The 22,170-nt window shown below is 35.7% G+C and overlaps 1 protein-coding gene and 1 long non-coding RNA gene across 2 annotated transcripts in view; one reads left to right on the top strand and one right to left on the bottom strand.

The window, feature by feature from the left end:
• Positions 1–19,340: 19,340 nt before the first annotated feature.
• On the bottom strand, positions 19,341–20,169 carry LOC148982101 (uncharacterized). Its single transcript, XR_016155230.1, has 2 exons — positions 19,870–20,169; positions 19,341–19,472 (listed from the first exon to the last, which is right to left on the bottom strand). It is a non-coding gene; the product is annotated as an uncharacterized LOC148982101 (long non-coding RNA).
• Positions 20,170–20,707: 538 nt separating this feature from the next.
• Positions 20,708–22,170, top strand: part of bahcc1a (BAH domain and coiled-coil containing 1a) — a 149,526-nt gene continuing 148,063 nt past the window's right edge. Inside the window, exon 1 of the mRNA XM_089128912.1 lies at positions 20,708–20,905. The gene's annotated coding sequence lies outside the window, so the exon portion shown is untranslated. The remainder of the gene's footprint in view (positions 20,906–22,170) is intronic.

Raw genomic sequence — 22,170 nt, 5'->3', positions numbered from 1 at the left:
ATTCCATTTACACCTGGTCACATAAATGTGTTTTTGCAAAACGGATATAAGTCCGATCTTCAATTCCCGTGCTACATGCGGATTTAAAGAAGTGCACGTCACCGAAAGCAACAGATATGAGCTGCATTTTATTGATCATCGGCTAATTTCAAAATCAGCAAAGACGGTGATAAGAGAGAGCGGCAACCTGGTAAGATCATTTAGTTTCTTTACTTTTAATGACGATGGTAGTGTTAATCGTCTGCGACTTACTTTCACTTTGATTTGCGATAGATTGCGGCGCACTGGCTTAATAGGCGTTCAGCTGCTCATCTGAGGTGATGCGTGTCGCAGTAGCGTCGTCATATCTGACTAAAATAGCATGACATATAGCCTGTAACACGCTCTCACGCGTTTATTTTTTAGCATTTTTGGGAGTAGTAACATTTACATATGTGGTTTCAACAACCAGATGCATTTACACAGTTTGGTCTGAAATGTGGCCCAGACTACCTTCTGATGTGGTTTGAGTGATCGGAGTTTCGGAGGGCATTTACACCTGGTCTTTTCGAGATCGGATACAGAAAACGTATGAAGTGATTTCAGAGCATCCGTTAACTGAATTAATTGAGAATCTCACCTGAAAATCCAATAACATCAGCAATTGTCATTCAAGCAGCTGATTTCTGTATTATGCATTATGCATTCATCAGATATTTAATCCCTCTCTATTTATTTGTATTGTAAGAAAAAGAGCTTCCCGGACACTACAAAATAATTCATTTCGTGTTACATAGAAGAAAAGTAGATCAAATGGGTTTAGAATTACACAAGAAAACCTTATGAAAAAAACCCAACAACAACAACAAAAACTGATTTAGTTATTATTTCGTGCTGTTTAAAACCAGTTTCAAGAACCAGATGCATTTACACTTGTCCAGTTTCGTCTGGAATGCGACCCAGACCACCTCCTGAAGTGGTTTAAGCGATCGGATTCAAATCCGTCTCGAATGCGTTTCGGGGGGCTTTTACACCTGGTCTTTTCACGATCGGATAGCTATCCGATCACAGAAAACACATGAAGTGGCCAGGTGTAAACGGCCCCCTAGTGGTTCGGTTGCGAGTTTGCACCAGGTTTGCACTAAGGGCTCAGCCCACTGCTCACCCCTCCCTTTCGAAGAAACTACGGCTGCTAAAACGGGACAAACATCTCGTCGGCTGAGACAGCAGAGAATAGCCAGAGTAAGACAAGAGTGTGTAACATTGTCACTGTTTCTGTACCACAGTCCATTATAAACCACATCATGGAGACAGTTTACAAAGCCATAGTCAGGTGAGGATCAAGGGTTTTAATATATAATTTAATATAATAATAGTAATCGGCTGACTGTCTCACAAATATAACCAGCAGCACATTTATCCCCACATAGCAAACCCATAATACAGTGAGGGAGAAGGACCACATGAAACTATGCAGCTATATATTTTTTCTAACAGGGTAGTAAAAGTTTAACTGGCTAATATGAGCTGTTACTGTTTTACACATTGCACCTTTAAAAGTTTAAACCATGATCAGCAATGCAGAGATTGGCTGGCATCAAGACAGCTACATAACAACATAATAATTAAAAAAAGGAAATGGCAAAGTAGGCAAAATTATATAAAATGTCTAATAGCTAAATTATATGTATAAGTGACTGTTACACGATTCCTAATTATTTAAAATTTTCACAAATTTGTGTAATTGAACAGGCATTACAATATTATTTTCAGTGGCAAGAGTATAGTCTACTCTAATCAATTAGCAATTCTCATTTCTTAAGGACCAGGAACAAATTTATTACAGTATTTAAGTAAGGCTCCAATAAAATTAGGATAATTATTCCCTCACGAATAAATCTCTCAATGATTAAGATCGGCTGTATTATTATGGACTAGTGCATTTATATTTTCAATTATTAATTTCCCTGGTTCTGTATGTTAAGATATAGACGAATCCGGCGAAACTACCAGAGCGGGCGCCATTACTGAGCTGTTGCTGGGTAGCTTTGCGCCATTGCATCCTATTGTTTTAGTTGCTACTTGCGTCCACTGGAATAAACAGCCCGCGATTTACGACTATCACTAACGTTACAACGTTATCCCTTGTATAATGTCGAGTGGGTAAACAGTTTCCGTTATAAATTGCTTCAATGGTGGCAGTAAAATTTCAATTTTGAAGAGAAAACACTGTGAATACCCCGGGTCGACTGCCCCTGTCTGGTGCCGTACGGTTTACACAGATTTCCTGGGCGAGTACAAGACGCGGACATTCGCGTATAATAACAATTATTTAATGACATAAGTAAAAAAAATATAATAAATATGTGATATAGTGAGCAGCAAAATCTCCTCTCTTGCTATTTTTTCTATTCAATTAACATGCTATGGACATTAAATGGCTTTCCTGAGCTAAATGTAACGTTATGTGACATAATTGTTCTCCCGCTGTTATATTGACTTCTTTCCATGGTTTAAAAACACTAATTGGTCGATATTATGTATACTTTCTAGTAGGGCTGGGCGATATATCGAATGATATTGAATGCGCATCTAATCAGTAAAGCCGGTTCCTTGATTAGTAGAAAATCACCTTCACCTGCTTTCAGATGGAGCGGCATTCACTACAAAGAGCCGTAGATCACTGACAAGCTGAGCCATATCGCGTTAATATCGAGGACATATCGATATCGATATTTAATGCGATATGGCTCAGCTGGTCAGTGAACTACGGCTCTTCGTCACGACAAAATCTCCCGTGTTAAATTAAATCCCCAGTTGCACCTGGAGTGTATATGAGTCTGCACTCAAGAGTGTTAAAGTTAATGAGATAATTAAGTGATTAAATGAGTGATGATTGAGCATTATTGAAAACACCTAAAGCAGAATCACAAGGAAAAAAAATCTAAAATTTTAAGCCACCGTTATGGAGATGAGTGTTTGCTTTAGTTGGGCTCTTGACCCTTATATTATACATCTTATATTTTAATTTGATGTTGCATCTGAGTTATGTCTGTCAGATGAACAAAGATAAACAATTATAAAATGTAGTGATGGGAAGTCCGGTTCTTTTCCGCGAACCGGTTCTTTCGGACAGTTCGTTTTAATGAACCGGTTCAAAAAACCGGTTCACCAGTTCTTTTACGTCATCACGTAATGACGTCAATTCTATCATCCTGGCGGATAAAACTACTTCAAATTACAGGCATTTTTAATCATAACTTCAGTTAAATAATAGTACACATCGTCATAATCATCTTGGATAAGTTTCTTACATTTACATTTTGAAAACGAACCTGCTGCAGCCTAGGCGATGTGCTAACGCGGATGTTTTACATGTTTTAAATATATAAAATGCATAAATGGTCTTCATCATTTTATTTGTTATTAAATAAACTTACATTTCGCCGATTCGCCCTCTCATTTAAGTCCTGGGTTCACCCGTACTACTGCGTGCTCGTATATCAGCACAGGATCAGCCGAAAGAAAGTTCTGTTCAGAGACGGCGCTATCACGCATGCGCAGTATCTCCAGCTCATCGGTTCTCCGTATCGAACGTGTCCGAAAGAAACAGTTCTCGGTTCTGCACTAGTGATTCAAGAACTGCAACAACCAGTTCTCGACTCGAGAACCATAGCATATAGGCCTGTGTGCTGAGCTGAAACCTGAATATACAGTCAAAACTAAAAAATCGATGCATGTCTGTCTCCAATAGCCTTCTGTAGCCTATATACATATCATGTTTATAATGTGTTAACATAACGAATTAAACATGTTTAATTCGTTATGTTAACACATTATAAACATTTTCTAAGCAGTGCACCATTAAAACCTTGGCAAGAGTTTACATCAAAGATTTTGTTACTAAATTAAATGAGCTGTTCCTGAAAATATTATATTAGTATAATAATAAATGTTTAGTTTGACAGTTTTAGAATCCAATCATTGTTTACAATCGTTAAAATAATACAGTGATAATACAGTAATTATGTTATAAACATGTTTCCAAAATGTTTTATTTTGTTACACTTACTGATGTTCAACTAAAGACATGGAAACGTACATTTCGTCCCTCAGAAAAAAATGCACGCATGCTCAGCTCATCAACTCATTAGTTCTCAGTATGTCGAACGTGTCTGAAAGAAACAGTTCTCGGTTCTGTACTAGTGATCCGAGAACCGCTGTACCTGTACGTTCGGTAGTACACGCATGCGCAGTATCAGCTGCTCGTGCTCATCACTTCTCTCAGCACCAACATGTCTCCGTTCAGTGAACTTTGAGTTACTGGAATAAAATATACTTCTGGATATTGGTTTATTTCGATTCGGAGGGACTGTCAGGCATGTCTGAAAGTGAGTAACTTTAGTAACTTGTGGTTTAGCGCTGACGCAAGACGCGAACTGTTTCGGACGATTCAGTCCGATTTAGTGTACTGGTTCGACCGGTTCACTAAAAAGAACCGGTTCAAAAGAACGATTCGTTCACGAACCGGCCATCACTAATGATGTTGGTTATAATGACTTTCATCATTTAAAACTTATGTCTGTGATTTATTCTGTTGGTTAATGTATAACTGAGATTCTGCATAAACATCCAGAACATTAAATATAATATAATGGATTTCTCAAATTGTTTTAAACAAAAAAAAAATCTTTCTTTAAGGCACACACAGACCTCAAGATTCAGTCAATGCTTCTCAACAACGGTGACGAGTAGAATATTCAAGTAGGAAAAGTTAATTACATCGACAATTCAGATCATAATTTATTCAAACCGCAATGCATGATGGGAGACATTAATGAGTTGTGATTGGTGGCAAAATGTCACCACGGTTGAGATAGACAGGCTGATTATTGATCTCTGTGTTTCTGAATAAAGATGCCAGTGATTTGATCAGATTGAATATTTTAGGTTATAAGTAAAATACAGATATGCAGCAGAACCACAAAACTGTAGCTAACAAGTTAACCGAATCAACTGAATAAGTTTCATTTTTCAGATCATTGCATGATATGTCAAAACATAACCAACACTATCAGTTCACAGTTGCCTGTGTTTATTTGACTGTTATAAATCAATATCAACAGGCAAACAAAATTTAAAGTGAAAGTATAAGTGTCAAGAGTCCAACTAAAGCAAACACTGATCTCCATAACGGTGGCTTACAATTTGTGATTTTGTCCTTGTGATTCTGCTTGTGATCATCAGGTGTCTTCAATAATGCTCAATCATCACTAAATTAATCACTTAATTATCTCATTAACTTTAACACTCATATCGTCCATCTGAAAGCAGGTGAAGGTGATTTACTGCTAATCAAGGAACCGGCTTTACTGATTAGATGCGCATAACAATATCGTGCGATATATCGCCCAGCCCTACTTTCTAGCATAACGTTACCTTACCCTTGCCCGTTGCAATGTGAAAATGAGATAAATAATGGACACAAATGAAAAACATGAATTTGTTTATTTGATTTCATTTATTTATTTATTGTTGCCAAATGGACAGATCTTTTTATAGTTTCCTCGTTAGCAAACGTTAGCCTAGCTAGCTTGCCAAGCTATTTTCATAAATAATCTGTAAGATCGTTTGTACCTTCACCTGTGACTGGAGGCCAAGGTCTAACATCATCAACCAACAAGTCTGCCTGTCTGTAGCTGTCATCGAGGGTGCGTTCGCGTTATCACCGAGGTTTGTTTACATACCGGTGCACATGTCTATGCCGGTGTAACAGCTCAGTAATGGCGTCGCCACAAGATGGCAGCCTACACAGAACGCTCGTCGGATTCGTCTATAAGTATGTCTCGATGTTAAGAAAGTAACTGAATCTTCATTCTAATCTTGTTTGCTCCTGAGCAAGTTTGAGTTTGCTGACTGTGAAGAATATAACGATCCTGGATCATCTCAAAGCATCAACAGTAAAATACTGTTAACTAATCCTAATGTAATCCATTTATAAAGAACAGGTCTCTGTTATTTTGCTTGTAGATGATGTGGATGATGATTATTATTATAACCATTATGAATTTTACTGTTCTATCATTGTTTTACAGGTGTTCATCTGTTTAAAGATTTTCTCATTTGGAAGGACCAAGTATAAGCATTACATGAAAGGCACAGATGGCTGAAAGCTGGTTTCCTCTATCTGCATTCAGTAGTGGCGTAGTTGAATGGGGCATATACATACTCAGTCCAAAACACACACACACACACACACACACACACAAGTGTGTGTACAACAGATAAACAGGATATCTGACAAGGAAGAGCAGAAAGGGTTTTACTTAACACTTTCTTTACCAGAGGCAGATGAAATACAACACAAGTACCAGAGTTTAGTTAAACATTTACTTTTCTGAGTGTCCATGGAAAAGTGCAAAACCAAACTAACTGTCTACTAGTTAATCCTGTTTGACTATGTAGGTCTACGTAGGATGCAAGCGAAGAACCAGCTAGCCCACAGACGCGAGTTAATCTATCAACGTATGTGAGCCTTTATGGTAGAAGCATTTGGTTTTGATGTGCAAATGGTTGAGAAGTAAGTAGTATGATAGAAAGACAAAAATTTCCAAATGCAAAGATAAAGAAAACACGTAAAAGTCTTTAGGACATTGATGGTTGTTTAGGACATTGCGGCTCTTTTTGCATTGTCCCTCTGGAGGTGTTCAACTATAAGATCGTCCATAAAAATATCAACTTCCCTTACTATTTTAATAAAACATGTAATTTCATGGTGTAAATGCTAGATCCCGTCTATACCATTTCGATAAAGTTATGTTTTTTTTTTTTAAAAATTCAAGACAACTTTTCGGTCAAAAGTGATCGAAGACCACTTATTTATTTATTTTTTATGTTATTTATTTTTTTTTTTTACTGCTATACAAGTTTACAAGTGTGATGTCCTGCTTTTGAGAAACCTGGAATTGTGAAGTCAAATATAGGGTGAATACTGGCAAAGTGGGACAGTTAAGCTTCTTAATTTGTAAATTATTCCATTACAAAAAAATCAACATTGAGCTCATCATAAGCAAGTATGTGATAAAAAATTAAAAAAAAAAAAAGATTTTGTGGCTATGACATCACTTCCGGGGGAGTGGTGTGCCACATTTAACAACCTCACAGTGAACCGTGATGGTAAAGTAAAATGAAATCGCATTCTGAGGTGAATAATATTAAGATTATAAAAATTAAAACACTCATGCATCACTTGTAATTGTTATATATTGTATGATGTAATAGTAAAACATAAAAATAAAAAATGTAAAAATCACACTGAGTTGTATTGGTCACGTGGTATACATTGGCTGCCAGTGTATAAAGAGCAAACTAGCACAGGTTAGTTCTTTTCCCCTGTCAGGTTTGATACATGTAGTCCATTGGACATTGCTTTGCAAGCCTCAATGGTGCAAAGTGAGGTTATCCACCAAAGGGTCGCTCCAACACCCATGTCCTTCTGTTTGCATTTATCACAACAATATAGCTACTTGCTTACCACAGGCAAAAACCCTTAGGAGCTAAACCATTTTCACATCCATCCATTCCAACCTAGATGTATTTTTTTAAATATTTTTAATCCAGTCTCTACTTTTGCAAGTGTTCATCTATTCCTCAGTTTCTCATTTTGCTGATTTGGGAGGAGGCTGTATTACATGAAGGACACAGATGGGTGACTGGTGAATGATGCACAATAATGTTTACCCTGTATTCAGTTGGGTTGGTGTCCCCTGAGGAACAACAGAGTCATTTTCTTGTTTTGTTTTATTGTTCCTGTTCATTTGTTCTTTGTTTTAATAAAACTGTTTAACTCTGTAGTGAAATTGTGTTTTGTTTAGTCTTGCCAAATAGATTTCTGCCCATCAATGTATGTAATTGTAAACCATAATGAAAGATCTTTCAAAATAAACCATGAAAATATTTAATATTTATAATTTCTATATTATAATGTACGATATAAGTACAATAAACCTAATTTAAGTCATCAGTTGAGTAGTAAATTACTTAAACACCTGAAACCAGGAAAATGGTAAGGAAACCCTATAAATATTAAATATGAACCTGTTAAGGGAAAGTGATATTAAAAAAATAACCTACAGAGAGCGGTTATTAAATAAACCTAAAAATAACCTGCAGGGAACGTTCTGGGAAGGTTCTCTTTAGGTTACAAAATTAAACCTAAAAATAACCTGCAGGAAACGTTCCCAGAACGTTCTCTTTAGGTTACAAAATTAAACCTAAAAATAACCTACAGGGAACGTTCCCGGAACGTTCTCTTTAGGTTGTAAAATTAAACCTAAAAATAACCTGTAGGGAACGTTCCCGGAACGTTCTCTTTAGGTTATAAAAATTAAACCTAAAAATAACCTGCAGGGAACGTTCTGGGAAGGTTCTCTTTAGGTTACAAAATTAAACCTAAAAATAACCTGCAGGGAACGTTCCCGGAACGTTCTCTTTAGGTTATAAAAATTAAACCTAAAAATAACCTGCAGGGAACGTTCTGGGAAGGTTCTCTTTAGGTTACAAAATTAAACCTAAAAATAACCTGCAGGGAACGTTCCCGGAACGTTCTCTTTAGGTTATTAAAAAAAAAACCTACAGAGAACGTTCTTAGAACGTTCTTATTTGGTTCCCAAAAAAATAACCAAATGGGAACCATATGGGAACGTTAGGGGAACGTTCTGTGTTTACTGGGTTGGCAGGACTTATTCCGGCATCTTGCCGACAGCTGCCGTTGATGAGTGACAGGGACATTTATACGGGACTTTTTTAGGTTAAATGACCGTTCGCAAAGCCCCGCCCCCTTTAGCTACCGTTGCTATGTCCGACAAGCCACGCCCCACCATGTTCTCACGCAGTGAAAAACACATCGCGGAGCAGAGAGGACACTGACAACACGCTGACAGACAGGGCTTTTGATATGAAACAAAAAGTTAAAAGTTAATTTAAAGTGAATTAAACCGTTTAAACAAAACAGGATTCACAACCTGTCTAAGTATGCTCACTTTCCATTTCTGTCCATTTCTGTATTAATGAGGAGTATAAACCATAATAGAAAATTAGTAAGATATATGTCAACTCTTGAACTGGCTTAAAGGTTGTTGTTGTTTTTTTTTTGTTTGTTTTTTTTTTTTTCGTTTGTATCAGATATTTGTGTAAGCTGAAACCCAATACTTAAGTTTAAAAGTATAATACGGCAATTTCTTTCCAAAAAAATCCTGTCGTCAGCTTTACAGTCTAGGGTCGTTGCCAGCGCGCAATGAATTCTAGGATAGGCAATGCTGTGAAGGATCCATCTGTTGTCTCCTTCATTTCATGGGAAACGAAAGATGCTTTTTGGAGGAGTCCTCAAACTGGGACAGCCGTCGTAGCGGTGGCACAATCGTTCCTCGATGGATGCAGCAATATTAATCAGTAATATTAATATGAGCGTCTTTGTATGTATATAAAGTCTTTGGGATGAAAGCAGAGGTATTGAGTTTTAAAGGCTCACCCCAAAAAAGTAAAATTCTGTTATTTACTCACCCTCATGTTGGTCCAAACCCATAGTTTTTGGTTAAAATGTCGAATAAAAATGAAAGATTAAATGAAATTAAAAGTCAAGTAAAAAAATACGAAAATTTAATCAAAACCTGAGAAATGTCTGTCTCTCCATCGAAAGTCCAGGTAACCAAAACTTTGACAAAAAAAAGTAGTGAAGGTGTCATAAAATGAATTCATATGAATCAAGAGGTTTAGTTTAAATCTTGTGAAGAGAAACGATCGCTTTATATGATGACCAGATATAAATCTGTTTTATCTCGGCTGTTATTTGAATTATTATGCTATTAGACAAATTACAGTAAATCTCTTTTTTATACTGAAAAATCACTGTATTATTTATTTTTCTTAAACATATGATGTATATAAAATTACACAAATAATAAACGTAATTGACAAATTCACCACCAGATGGAGCAACTCATTGCTCACAATAGAAAATCATAAAAAAAGTGCCCACATGACTGGCAGCAACAACTGCAAAACACATTCATTTAAAGTGAAATTTACTCATTTTTAAAAAAGCACAAAAACTTAAAAAAGACAAATTTAGAAAAATTTAATTTTCTATTATTTTACAGGTATTTCCTGAATTATTACAATCGAACACCTTCACTGCAGAAAACATAAACACTTCACTTATTTCAATCGAGTTTGACTATAGTTTTTGACACTCTTTCACCTCTCATTCCCGTTATTGTGACAACTCAATAGTTCTTCCCGTCTTCATATATTCTTATATTTCATCATGAGGCCATACAGTTGCTTGTTTTTCTCAGGAGAAGTTATTATTGTTTATTATTATCAAGTTATTACTAAGCCACCATTAACACATTTTTGTGATTCTGGATTGTAAATTCTCAGATTGATCTTTTTTTTTTTATTCACCTTTAAAGAACAATTCGTTTTATATTCGTGTCAACTGTCACTGGAATATTAGATATTGAGTTATGAATATTTGTAGGTGTGGATATGTAAATATGTACACGAAGGGATGTATATATACTCGTAATAATATATATATATATATATATATATATATATATATATATATATATATTGAGTTTTAGATATTTTATACTGTTCTGTTCTTATGTATTTTGTTGTTGTTTTATTTAGACTGTGTGTGGACAACACCTTCATTGGCACACACTTGGAGGAAGGTCATTCATTATTTTAATTAAGGTCATTATTTGCTATATTGCTGTAACCTTACCATTGAACACCATTACTACAATATTTCTATTGTCAATGAAGGCTGTGTGTCCTGCAACACAAGCCTAAATCAGAAGCTGGACTATTTTTGGAAATAACATTAGTGCAATCATCAATCAGCCAAAAAAACAAAACAAAAAAACAGAACTATTAGAAATATTAGGCACATAGAAATATTACTTTTTTATTATTATTAAATAAAATATAAAAGTAACTATATTATACTAGGTCTGTGAGTTTTTTCCAGACATCTGCGGGCGAAACAAATCTATAATCTACAATGTATTCAGAACCATTTTTATCTGGTAAAAAACAAAGAAAACAATTTTTTCAATGAATTTAAATTAGGGTGGCAGCAATCACTAAAACACACACTCACCGGATACTTGTTTTGAATCTGCAAATTTGCATGAATTGTAAACAGATTTTGCAGGCTACATTTGAGAGTGTAGGGTGAACATGTTTCCTCATTGCCTTCTCTTGCTTGACTGCATTTGCGACATTTAAAACAACGATCTGGCATTTCATACACAGCTACGGGAGAAAACTCATTAGTGGAAATGCTGCAGTGTTTTAAACACACCTGAGCTGTTTATCACTACTGGTCAATGTAGTTACGCCAGTGACGCTGCTTCTTTTCTTTTGTTATCTATTGCGGTGACATTCTAGACTTCAGGGTCAATTTCTACTGATATCACAAACAACACACGATTGCAAACGTGCTGTATGAGTAAATGTGGAATTGTTAATGATTTAAGAAATTGACAAAGGACTGTAACATCACCAGCAAGAGCAGAACCATTAAAACAAACGAAAAATTAATTTTAAAGTGAACTATCCCTTTAACTCGCTAGACTGTGTCATTTTGAGTTGAATTTTGAATTATTTCAGATGTCACAAAATGGCAAGTTACCAAACCTAACAACAAAAGCAATGATAAAACCAGTGAAAAATCAACCTTATTAATGATTCATGCCCCAGTGCATGATGGGAACACCAGTATCAGAAAAGTTGAATAGGTATTTTAAATTTTATATTGTTGATATTTAAGCTTGAATTGAGTAATTAAAAAGAATATATTCTTGCCTGGACTAACTTTTTCATGTAGAAATCAAATTACATTGTTTTTTTCTGTAGCATTTACTTCACCACAGATGTATTTATTTTATTAAAGACTCTTATTGTTCTCCTTTCGCCATGAGCTTTTTCTACAACAACCATTCCTGACAATCCGACTGCAATGACCCTCTTTCCCTGTTTTTTTATTTTTTTTTAATTTAGAAATAATACATTATTCTGGAAGGGAAAGTATTAATTTCACCAACAAAAAGCAAGCACAATTCAAAAAGATTTCAGGCTTAAGATGGAAATGTAGACTAGCACAAGCACAACAGACTCAAACGGAGGCGTAAATGAATATGTGTCACAGCTCACTAGCCAAAGCTTTCCCAGCGGAGCACTTCGGGCCTTCCTCGGGCCGTCAGAAAGGCACAGAGCAACCTCAGAATCACACATGTGGCTTTCTTACCATTTGTCTCTTTTGCTCAGATTTAGTCAGTGGTGATTTAGAGGGAAACGGGCATGCTGTGATGTTTTAAGAGCGATGATTGTGCGGTTAGAGCACATACATCTTAGATTAGAAAGTTACTAAAGCTCAGACTCGTCAAATGGAGTCTTGTTTTTGGCCAGTATTTAAAAATGTATTTATGATTTGTGTTTCTTTGGCAATTAAAAATCATTCTTCACTTTGAATGATATTTTTGTACTTTTATTTTATACAGTAGTGGCCAAAAGTGATGTCCAACCTATAGGAAAAATGTCCCTTTATTTAAATATTATAAAAAAAAAACGTATTAAAGATTTTGTAGTTAACTTGCACTTGGAGTCAATTGTTTTCTTTGTGATACATTTCTAAAGCATGTTTTAATCAAATAAAAATAAATTAAAAAATGAAATAAACTGAAAAAGTCAAGGGCCCAACTAAAATAAACACTGATCATCATAATGGTGACCATCATAAACGAAAACTGTCTATTTGTGCATTATTAGCAAGGTCTGTGGAGACTGTCATGATGACTGAAGGCTGATGACCAGATATAAAAATTTCAATGAGGTTTATTAAATACAAAGGGCAATAATAACTATGGATGCTTGTTTCCGCCACAAAATTAAAATTAAAATAGGTAATTGCGACTTTTCATCTCACAATTCTGAGTTTTTCTCAGAATTTCAAGTTCACATCTCACAATTCTGACTTTATAACACGCAATTTTGTGTTATAAAGTCAGAATTGCATTATATAAAGTTGCATTTTGTGTCATGAAGTCAGAATTGCATTATATAAAGTTGCAATTTTGTGTTATAAAGTCAGAATTGCATGATATAAAGTCACAATTGTGTTATAAAGTCACACTGTAAAAATTATTTTTAAGATTTGTTATCACGACATATTTTCTTTTGTCAAATCAACTTTATAGTAATTTATTTAGTTGAGATAACTTATTATTTTGAGTTTCTGATGGTTAAATTAATCTCCTTCATTGTATTAACTCACTTTTTCCAGTTCAATCAACTTAAAATTGTAAGGCAACCAGGTTACTTACTTTTTTAAGTTAAACCAACAATATTTTTTTTACAGTGTAGTAATCACAACATTTTTTCTTTTGTCAAACCAACTTAAATAATTTATTTAGTTCAGATAACATATAATTTTGAGTTTCTGATGGTTAAATTAATCTACTTCATTGTATTAACTCACTTTTTCCAGTTCAATCAACTTAAAATTTGAAGGCAACCAGGTTACTTACTTTTTTTAAGTTAAACCATCAATATTTTTTACAGTGTAGTAATCACAACATTTTTTCTTTTGTCAAACCAACTTAAATAATTTATTTAGTTCAGATAACATATTATTTTGAGTTTCTGATGGTTAAATTAATCTCCTTCATTGTATTAACTCACTTTTTCCAGTTCAATCAACTTAAAATTTGAAGGCAACCAGGTTACTTACTTTTTTTAAGTTAAACCATCAATATTTTTTTACAGTGCCAGAATTGCATTATGTAAAGTTGCAATTGTGTGTTATAAAATCAGAATTGTAAGATATAAACTCGCAACTGTGAGAAAAAAAAGAAAGACTATAACACGCAATTCTGACTTTATATCTTTATTCTTTATATCTGACTTTATAACTTTATGTCTCAGAATTGCAAGATATAAAGTCAGAATTGCGTGTTATAAAGTCTTTTTAAATACTTTGTAAATAACATGTAAATAAGATGTAAATCACAATTGTGAAATAAAAAGTCGCAATTATCTTTTAAAAAGTTTTATTCTTTGGTGGAAACAAACTTAACAGCGTACTACGCGAGACACAGACACAAACAACAACCATCAATGACCTAAGGAGACAGGAACTTAAGTACAGACTCAGACCAGATAATTAATCAAACACAGCTGATAACAAGGAACTAATAATGACTATAACCATTGTGACTATAGAGTAATTAAAGAGTGGCGGGGAATTCAAACGAAGGAACACATGTGACTTACAAAAACAAACTAAAAGTCCGTGAAACCAACTGAGCACAAGTGTGACAGAGACATGGTGTGTGCATCCCAAATGTTATACATCACATCACACACATTTGAGCATCTGTACATGACTGAACAAATTTGTAGGTCCCCAAAGCTCACATCCACTAAAGGCTTGGAGACTACCAATAAAACAATAGAAGATGAAGATGGAAACAACGAAAATAAGGTTGTACAACTCCTCTTCAGGCCAGGTCCAGTATCACAGCGCAGTCTAAGGCCTTGTTTACTCTGCACGTCTTGTCGCCTATATCCGATTTTTTTGACCGTCGTCCGTTTACTTGTTCTTTCAATTGCTGTGACCCATATGTGATTCATGTGTTCACACTTGCCCTCACGCGAAATATGCTTGATGCTAGCTGTGCGATATATGCAAAGTTCGCCAAATATCTGCGTGATTTTGAGGTGGAGGAGGACGTAAATGGCCACCATTGCAGAGCCTGTGCATGTGCTTCAGTTACTGTGAGAGATCTCAGGACTGGCGGGAGTATATAGAGTGGCGAAGTTATGATGTCACTTTGTAGGACAACGCGGAAGCTAGCGCCGCATGGGTTCAATCGATCGAAAAGCTATGCATTTTCCCCATAGACTTTTGGAAAATCGCAAAAAATAAGATCTGTGTTTAACAAAGAGTTGTGACCCTTACACGTTTTGTTTATCAAGATAATCTTTACAAGTTAATCCAAAATTTATATAAAGTTTTTTTAAAAACACAAGCAGGTTATAACTGTGTGTTTTATGTCATAGATCAAAACGTGAAAATATTTAGAGGCTCTGTTCACCACAGACCTTATTTCTGGCGATTTAGCAAAAACCCATTCAAAAATCCCATAGACGTAAAGCGAGGGAACCGTAATGCTAAAATGCTAACACACTTCCGCATTTTGGCCTAAAGAGTGACGTCGTAACTTCAGCACTCTATAGTCACGAGGAGCAATGGCTCTGAAATTTTAGTATGAGCAAGCCAACCTTTGATATGTTGTGCCAACGTTTTTCCACACCCCCGTCTCCTACGACGACACAACGTTTCGTCCCTTAGCAGAGGCTCGTTGGAGTTGCTCTCGTCAATAAACTGCGGAGACATAGCCTAATGCCTCAGGAAACCCGATCGGCCTGTTTACATTGGCACATGTCTGATTTATAACTGATTTATTTCCACATATGAACAAGGCCTGAAACTGATATTGAAATTTCCAAATAAATGCGTTTTTTCATGTTTACACGGTCAGATAACACATCTAGGGTGCGTTTCCCGTACAACGACGTAGTTCACTGTTTCACTACCGTAGTACGATGCATCGTTGGAAAAATCAACTAGCTAGTCACGACTGTTTCCTGAAACCCACTGTCGCAAAGTATCGTTCAACCACGTTGGTTTCGCACTTTAAATGAAACTGTTTGAGATCCAATTAACGCTAGATTTGTTTTATATAAATTACAGACATGTCATCTGAGGACTATTTCTAATTGTTCTCAGTTGTTTTTGCTTTATTACCAGACTCAATATTTGGCTCGTTCTTACATAGTAGAGCACGTTCACACATGCGCACTCTTCAAAACACGTTACTTCAAATCTTTGAAAAACGAAAATACGTAAATTACATTTGTATGTATTCTAAATGAAAGACACTGGTTGTACTAAATGTCAGCTTGCGTTTTTTGCTCAAGATAAGGATTTATTACCTCCAAATGTGATGCAATATAGAAACGATGCCTCTAACCACAGGTCGAGAGCTGTCGTTCAAACCACATGACTTTGCGATGCTGTTTGCGAATGTCCGTTGGAACGATGGTTTCGGGAAACACCGACTCGTTGAACTATGCAGATAACGACGGAACTTGCGACCATAGTTGGCTAACGATACTTTCTGGAAACGCACCCCTGATCTGTGTCACAAATGAGCAAACCATCATAATTGGGTCACATGTAAACGCGTGTTGAAGCGTTTCAGCCAAGTTTTTAAGTCTGCATGCTATGTTTTGGGCCTTATTTCTTATTTAATTAGTGGAAAGCTTATATGGTGGCTCCTTAAAGTAGGTGCAATCAGCATTAGCATTTTTTTTTTTTGCATACGGTCCTACTTTTTGTTGCTGACAGAAAGGACTGCCACTCCCTAAATACATTATACAAGGAAATACATGTCTGTCTGTCTGTTTGGTTCCCCAAACCTGTATTAGAGACCCTCCAGCACTGGACATTTTGCACACCTCCAATATTGGACACACCCGATACAACCCAGGAGTGTCCAAACCTGCTCCCCGGGGCCACTTTCCAGTGGAGTAGCTCCTAATAGGCGTTTCTAGCGTCGTTGAATAGCTTTGACAGGTGTTTAATTAAAAGGGCTGGAGATAAACACTGCTGCAAGTGGCTCCACAAGAGCAGGATTGGACCCCCATGGTCTGGGATGACTCCGGTGTGTTAGATGAGAGGAGATGGTCCTCAATGACTGGGTTTGGGAACCGCTGGTCTACATTAATCTGGATACATTTGCGTTTCAAAGCGTTCTCCGTCCACATTAGCATTTTCAAGTGTAAATTCAAGACGTTATAAAGTTATCATGTAAATCTTCTGGCATGTGTTATCATAAAATGGACGTTCTTCCTAAATGTTATTGTTTATTTCAAACTCTTACGGGTTTCTATCCCACTGAAGTTTTTTAATACTCTCAATAGCTTGATTAGAAATTGCATTTGGAATAATAACATTTTGAGGGTTAAACTTAAGACATTAAGGCGTTATTCATTCCTCTGACTTGTATCAAACCCATTTATTAGACACACTTGTAAATGGTTTGAGATGAAGAAAAAATGCTCCACTTCATTGCAAAGTTCATTTGCACTTTCGGGTGAACCGTCTCTTTTAAGTTTACAGATGCTTAATTGGTGTTAAAAAGTGTGCAAATTTCTCATCACTTTATAAAAGTTGCATTTCTTCTTTGTTCTTCGCTTATCCACATGTTTGGACATCATTTCTTTGGGCAATACTTTTTAAATCTACTCTATTTTATTCATTGGTCTTTAACCCTGTCTGAGAGTTGTTTTCTGCATTCTTATTTTCTAGTTTGTTTTAAATGTTTATTTTTGTATTTATAATCTGTCCGAAATGTCCAGCATGTTGGTCAGCTTGGTTGTTTTAAATGTGCTTAATTACAAGTGAAGTTGGATTGAATTGGGTGAAGTAAGTTCATCCTTTGTGGGTTAGTCTAAATCAATAGTTCTTCATTTGTTTACACTTGTTTTAGGGATAATTTATTAGGATGTTCGGGCCTAACAGGAATTAAACATTGGTCCAATACTGTATGTTGTATTGAAATGTTGGATATGTATTAAACAGTAAAATGCGTTTGCTTTTTATTGTTGTACCATTTCAGATAGGATGTGTCATGATTGCGTTTCATTAAATTCTCATAAAGATATGGAAGGGTTTTATCCAAATGGCAACACTTGAAATGTATTTTTTGCTAAATAAAATTTACATCTTGACTTAATTCATTCACACCAGTGGGGGAAACACGTCACGATTAACTAGAGACGCTCACACGGCAGGGAAGGGGTTAACGGAGACCGCTGACGTCAGGAGGGGGAGGGGCACATTTAAAGTTACAGAGTGAATATTAGCACCATCCATCCAGGATTTATTAATAAATATTCAAGCTCTCAGATGATCAGCGCTAGTAAATCTGATGTCACATATGATCACATGATCACTCACTACTGTTTATGAATGCAAGCAGATATTCCCAGATATTGGTCTGTCCGTGTCTGGCTTCTTATTGACAGGTTATCCTAATATTGAGAATCAATGAGGACAATAAAAAAATAATCAAATTAAGTATTTATTGCAGATACATGCACATACTACACATTTTTCACATATGTGCGATATCACAATAACGAATAAGACATTTTGTGTTTCATCAACCATATTTTCTATGAATCGCAGATAAATGCACTTTTAAATCAGAAACCAATGGACACTTGATTCCTTGCTAAATTCAGACCAAAAAATGTGTGTAGAAAAATTCTCCTTTGGATGTAAAGATTGCATTAAAGTGGCATTATCGGCATATTCAGTTTTTTTCCTTCCATTGGTTTAGTTGAAGCATCCATATTTGAACACACCGGCCTGGATGGGACACACACACACACACACACACACACACACACACACACACACACACACATTGGTCTGAATGCTGATTAATTCTGTAAAGGGATATTCAGTCAAACCAAAGCTTATTCAGACATTTATATCATTTTTGATATTTTTTTTACTAGTGTGTGCAGGAAACTAGTCCATGTATGTAAGTAAGGAGAGCAAAATAAAATAACATATTATATGTGACATATTATACCCAATAACTCTTCATAAAGTGAATACAGACTACCAGTAACATTTATACAAATTTGGGAGCAATAATTATTCCTCCACTTTGAGCTGATCATGTTTTGCTTAAGTGTGTTTTTCTTTAATTGCTAATGCTCTTTTTACACACAGACTGAACAACATTAAGCATTGCTTGGTAATCAGTTGATCTAAACTGGTATAATCTAATTGTGTAGTTAAATTTAACGCCTGCGAGAGTCAAACAGAAGGACGGACAAAACCAGTGAAATATTTTTCACTAAAAAACAGTCATTTATTACCATTTTCTAAACTATAGTGAATAAACTGTGATAATGTGACAAATGTTGAAGATGTCTGAATACAACATTTAATTGCAAAATACTTCATAGTTTGACTGCATTATCAGCGACAATTCATTACAATTAATCACAAACAAAAATCTGAATAGTAAAGCAAGCAGTTGAAGCAGACGAAGCAAATACAGACAAAACAGGCTATTATGTATTATTATTTAATCCAATGCCTTTAATGACTTGCATAGTATGACATGTACTGATAATAACAATGTCAAGATTTAATTTGTAACGTGATAATATTAATATGAATATGATAATATGATATTTTGTACATGTTGTTTTACAAAACATAATCATGAATGTCCAGTTTGACCATTTTGTTTCTGCTGGGAAAAGTTGTTCTTGCTTTCCTTGATGAATCCTGTCAATCACAGACCCATTGAGAACAATCCCCTTAATTCTGTCTATAAGGAAATTTCTGTATAAACATACATTTATACAAATATGTGGCACGTGGTCACAACGATAAGGAGAGATACGACAGATATGACTCGACAACGATTTGAGAGAAAATTTATGAAATACAATTTCCTGAAAACATATACAATTGCATGTAACTGGAAATCATAACCATAACAAAACCAAAATAAAAAGACTAAATTAGAAGTGTGAATGGCACATTTATTTATACAGTATATTTAAACAATTATATATTTTTACGTCGTAATATCTGAATTTTTCTTTAATTCTATTTTTCGTAATTTGTCTATCGCACATAGAAAATATCCGCTCAATTAGATAAAATAAATTCGAGTAAAAAAAAAAAAAGTCTTCATTTCCCGGATTGTCCTCATGTCTTACCGACGGTGTTTAGAAGTCCGCCTTGCGACTGTCTTAGCCGTTTAAAATCTGAAGGTATCCCACACAACGTCTTTTAATCCTTCAAAACAACGAACACTTACATTTATTACTCTAGTACTTTCGTGTTCTCCAAATGTGCAGAAGAATCAGATCCAGAGGGTCCGCCTTTAGGAGCGCCTTGAAACGGTCCCTTCTTATCTGTTTTCATCGTCTAACCCCGGGACGCCTTGAAACCGCAGATCCAGTTATTTCTTTTTTTCAGATAACCCAATGCGGACGGGCCAGCAGCCAATCAGAGTCTTGTTTACACTCCGTGAGTGACAATACGCTGGCAACGGGCCAACCAATCAAATCCTCCTCTAAATAGAGCCTTTTTTGAAAGCATGTTCAATAAACCTAGGGCAATTAGCGTTATATAACCTCCTGAAAACTATATTCAGTGCAGTCACAGTAATTCATAGACTGTTATGCTTCTACTAAAGACAACCCTATAATAGTGTTTGTTTTAATTAATCATTTTGATTGATGACGTTTAAAGAAATAATAATACATTGGATACATTTTAATCGACGTTGTGGCAGTAAGGATTGCTCCAGGTTGTTTGCACAGCAATGTTGAGGCGTTTAGCCCTTATAACCAGTCTTTAGTGTTTTATTTTGCTTGAATTTGCCGCTCGCCTCACTGCGCTCTCTCACCATATCGAATTCCTATTGGTTGCTGGTTTGGACCAATCAGAACGCGCAGTGTCCCCGGGCGAGCGACGCCAGCTCATTATTATGCGCCAATCTGACCAATGGGCGCGTGTGTTTACTCTCCCGGAGTGGAGATTCTCGATCGGCACCGGACAGGAGAAAGAATCGGTGTTTGGAGACTCGATTCGCGACTTCAGCTGCTTCAACCGTATGAGGGGAACTATGGACAAAACCACTTGAAATATGCTTTCTAAAATTAAGGGACATCATTGACCTGCATATATATTTTTTTTCTTTAATTCTAATTAAATGTATTTATTGTTATGCGAGGATATAACATACCAGTAAGTAATACATTTATTTTAATGTCATTGTGTCGCCTTACGAAGAATAAAATGTAAATGACTTAAAAAATAAAGAAATAAAATAATCGTCACTAGCGGAACTGCACAATTATTGTGCAACATAAAAAAGGGAAATGGAAAAATATTAAATTACTTAATAATAAATCTTTGCATTCAATCACAGTGCTTTATACGCAACATTTACACATTCTAATTTAGACATTTGCTTAATAAGTAATTTTGCGATTTAAAAAAAAAATTTAAAACACATAAGGCCGCAATACTTAATTGATATTTTAATGAATTCTGTAACCACGTACAAATCAATAGCCTAACGTTACTCAAAACAGTTGTATTGATATAGCACTTTTTGCGCTTTAATATTTCTAAAATCTACAAATGTAGCTATAATTTAGAAGGTTATTGTTAAATTAGAAATAATTTCTCTAAATAACATCGCAGTCCGAATTGAAACATGACAAAGAATAATAGCCTAATACAAATGAAAGCATCGTTTAGATTTCCAGGATTTGTTTATTATTAGACTCAGATCGGTGTATTACTTCGCTGCTCAGTGCTTAATTATAATGAAGAAAATGTTGATTTATGAGGAATATTCCAGTGTGAGATCGAGCGGCTCGCGTGACCGCCGGTACCCGAGCAGCGCGTGCTTCTCCCGGCCGAATAACATGACCGAAACAGACATTAAAATAACAGCAGTCTTCCCCGTGTGAGCCTCTGACTTCGACGAACACAAGACAACGCAGTTGATTTATGGTTTTTGGTCAGTTTGACTTATAAAGACAGATTTTTACGCATTTTACTTCGTGCATTGTCATGCACGAGACACAAACAACTGCTGTATTTGCGTCGCGTTTATGCAAATATTTAACAACATATCACGTTGCAGCTGTCGATACAAAGCTTTTAAGTCTTAAATAGCATGTAAATGCTGAGATTAAAACAAAGGTTGAATGTTGTGTGCTCGAAATGGACGGCTGGTGGTCAGTAATGGCTGATGGAGAGAGAGAGAGTCAGTCAGTCATTCAGTCACAGGGAGACAAAAGCTGAACAAGCTCGGTGTGTGTGTGTGTGCATGGCCTGACACAACGCGAAACACTGCATTTATTTCAATCGTGCATTTTCTGAAAAAGCTGCAGTCTGCATATATAAATTAAAGAAACCATTTCAATGATTCATTTATCGTGTGACATTCTGTATTCGTGTTATTGTACCAGAGACAGAAGCAGCACAAAAGAGGCTCG

Source organism: Pimephales promelas, chromosome 3 (genome assembly GCF_988280905.1).
Source record: "Pimephales promelas chromosome 3, fPimPro1.hap1.1, whole genome shotgun sequence".
Classification (NCBI taxonomy): domain Eukaryota; kingdom Metazoa; phylum Chordata; class Actinopteri; order Cypriniformes; family Leuciscidae; genus Pimephales; species Pimephales promelas.
Note: the sequence above shows the minus strand (reverse complement) of the source record. Positions and strands in the feature narration are given on the sequence as shown.